This window comes from Apteryx rowi, unplaced genomic scaffold (assembly GCF_003343035.1).
Source record: "Apteryx rowi isolate R43461 unplaced genomic scaffold, aptRow1 scaffold_673, whole genome shotgun sequence".
NCBI lineage: Eukaryota > Metazoa > Chordata > Aves > Apterygiformes > Apterygidae > Apteryx > Apteryx rowi.
In genome coordinates, this window is record NW_020450953.1 from 233,639 (window position 1) to 236,425 (window position 2,787).

Genomic DNA, 2,787 nt, shown 5'->3' on the forward strand with positions numbered 1-2,787 from the left:
GCTGCGAGGTTTCCAGCTAGGAAGCTCTGAGAAAGCTCTCATCCGAACGAAAAAAAAATCAAATCAAATGCAGAAACAAACTCTGGAGGGGCCAGCTCAGGGCTGCCGTCGGCGGGCGAAGCTCCATTTAGCTCGGCGGAGCCGTCCCTGCTTGCATGGCRCCGGGATTTGGCCCGGGATGACGGATGGCACCACAGCGAGCGGCAAGAATTGAACTATTCAGCCGTTTGAAGAACGGCGCTGCCTGTCGTCGAAGACGGCWTTGTGCTTTGCGGGGTCTTTCGTGTCGGCTCCCTGCCTGGGTGTTGTGCCGGGGACGTACGCCGCGAGTTAGCCTGCTGCTCTTTTCCTGCACCTCGCTTTCAAGACCGCTGCAGAGGCCGAGGCAGCGGGCCTGACTCTGCTGGGCTGCCCCCGTGCCGAGGACACAGACGCTCCGCTGCCTTTTCCCATGCTGAGGGTGCTGCGCTGAGAAAATCAGGCTGTAGATCCCGGTGGGATYGAGCCACCTCGCTGCGCTCCTCCTCGCTGCTTGTTTCGCCCTCCAAAAAGCCCCTTCCCTTGCTCCCGTGTTTTGCAGACAGGCCTCCTTTTCCACCAAGGTGCCAAGATGTATTTTAAGAACCAGCCGGCACTTCCAAGTTTAGCCTGTCCGAGCATCCGCTGACGGGAACGACCACGACCGTCAGACACCCAGCAGGATCCCGGGACAAGGCTGCTTYGCCGACGGCCCTGAATTGCAGCCACGGGATCACAACGTCGCCGAGCTCCGGATGAGATTGGGAGCGACGCTCGGAAGCGAACAGTCACTTGCCCGGGAGAGCAACGCCGGGAAAAACAAGGGGGCCGATGCGCTGCCTGCCGGTAAGCGGCGTGGCGTGAGATCAGCCACCGAGCTCCCCGCAGCCGGCTAACTGCGGGAGCCGAGCTGCAACGCTGGCTTACGTCTGCGCCGGTGCTTTTTATTTAACGCCTCTGATGTAGTTTGTGGTTGTGCGCAGGCCAGGAGCAGGGCGTCCTCATGCCGGGCAGCGGAGAAGCCAAGGGCAAAAAGAGAGTCCTGGCCCATCCCTGCGGGCTACGAACGGAGAAATGGGGAAGATCGTGGAGCCTGGGATCAGCTGCAGCACCTAAAGCCTGCAGGAGGCCTTTGGAGGGGTCCCTGCGAGGGAAAGGAAAGGAAAGCCTGGCGGGACAGTTTGGGGGTTGCTTGCAGGGATCATCTCCTAAGCATGAGAGAGGCTTGGGAGAAGCTTGGGACGGGCCAAGGTGGTGGGATCAGCGGTTCGAATCTCRGCAGTAGCAGCGCTGGGCGATGGCCGGTGCGGCAGCGCTCGCAGAGGCGAGTGCATTGACGAAACCATYGCTCCCAGCTAGGGAAACGGAGAGGTTGAAATTAGAACTGGCAGAAAAGGGGCAAGGTTTTATTTTTATTCAGCACCACGCTCGCCTTGCTGACCTGTCACGATTGCTCCAGGCAGCCGGGAAGAAACGGCTMCTGCAGGCAGCAAGCAAGGAGATGACACGCAGGCAGAGCACAGGACCGTCTGCAAAACCCCCGCTATTGCTTTTTTGCAATAAAATTCTGTTTTTTGCAAGTCAGGGGCATTCGGAAGGCTTTGAACAAACACTGCAGCAGGGGAAAAAAAGCCTCTCCGGAGGCCTGGGCTCCGCGGCACAGACCGTTCTTTCTTTACTGGACTTTTCGCTGCCCCGACACGATAAACAATCCTTTTGTGCGAGATATAAACAACGCTGGGTTGCTGGCGGCGAACAAAGGCCGCGATTGAGCGCAGGGATCAGCTGAACGCCGCGCATGACGGGCCGCGCTGCTCCCGTCGGCGGCGGAGGGGGGTTCGCCGCCGGCCGCAAGCCGCACCGGACCCCTATCCCCGCCGCAGCCCTGTGTCGTTTCACCGGGAAAACRGTTGTGACCGGAAAGGCGAATGCACACGACCGTGCGTCGCTAGCGTGTGTTGCCCCGCTGGTTTGGATTTGCAAGGATGCCTCCTCCTGCCTCTGAAAAATAACCTCCGTGGCAGCGCCGGGGCACATTTTCGGCATGCTTCGCCCACGGCCAGGGGAATGCAAAGCACTCGCCGGGGGGACAAGCTGTCCTGCCGGCCCCGGCGGCCCACTCCTGTGTCGCGGCAGAGCGCCAAGGGGCTTTTCTGGCGTCCCAGCGGCTTTCCCTGGTGCTTAAAGCAATTCCCAGGCGAAATCGGCCTGGGGGGGCCCATCCCCTCGGCATCCTGGCTTTGAGGGGTGGCCTAGCCGGGCCCTGGGCCCATCACAGCTCTGTGCCATCTGTGACACAAGTTGCACAGCTCTCAATGATGCTGTTTACAGCTAAAGGGCACGAGGCAGGGGTTGCATTCCCCATGCAGAGTTTGCATGCTCCATGAGGGGTCAAAGGCCCCACATATGCGCTGCGCAGGGCTTGCACCATCCACACTCTGCACAGGGGTTGCATGCACCATCTAGGTCCCATGCAGGGGTTGCACGCCCCATGCAGGGGCCGCATGACTATCCAGGCCCCATGCACACCCCATGCAGGGTTTGCAGGCCCTGTGCATGCCCCATAAAAGGGGCTACAGGCCCCAGGCAGGGGTTGCATGCACCATCTGGGCCTTGTGCAAGGCTGCATGACCTGTGCAAGGGTTGCATGTGCTATCCAAGCCCGTGCAGGGGTTGCAGCCCCCCCGTGCAGTGGTTGCATGCATTATCTAGGCCCCTTGCAGGGGTTGCATGCACTACCCAGGCCCCATGCAGTGGTTGCATGCATTA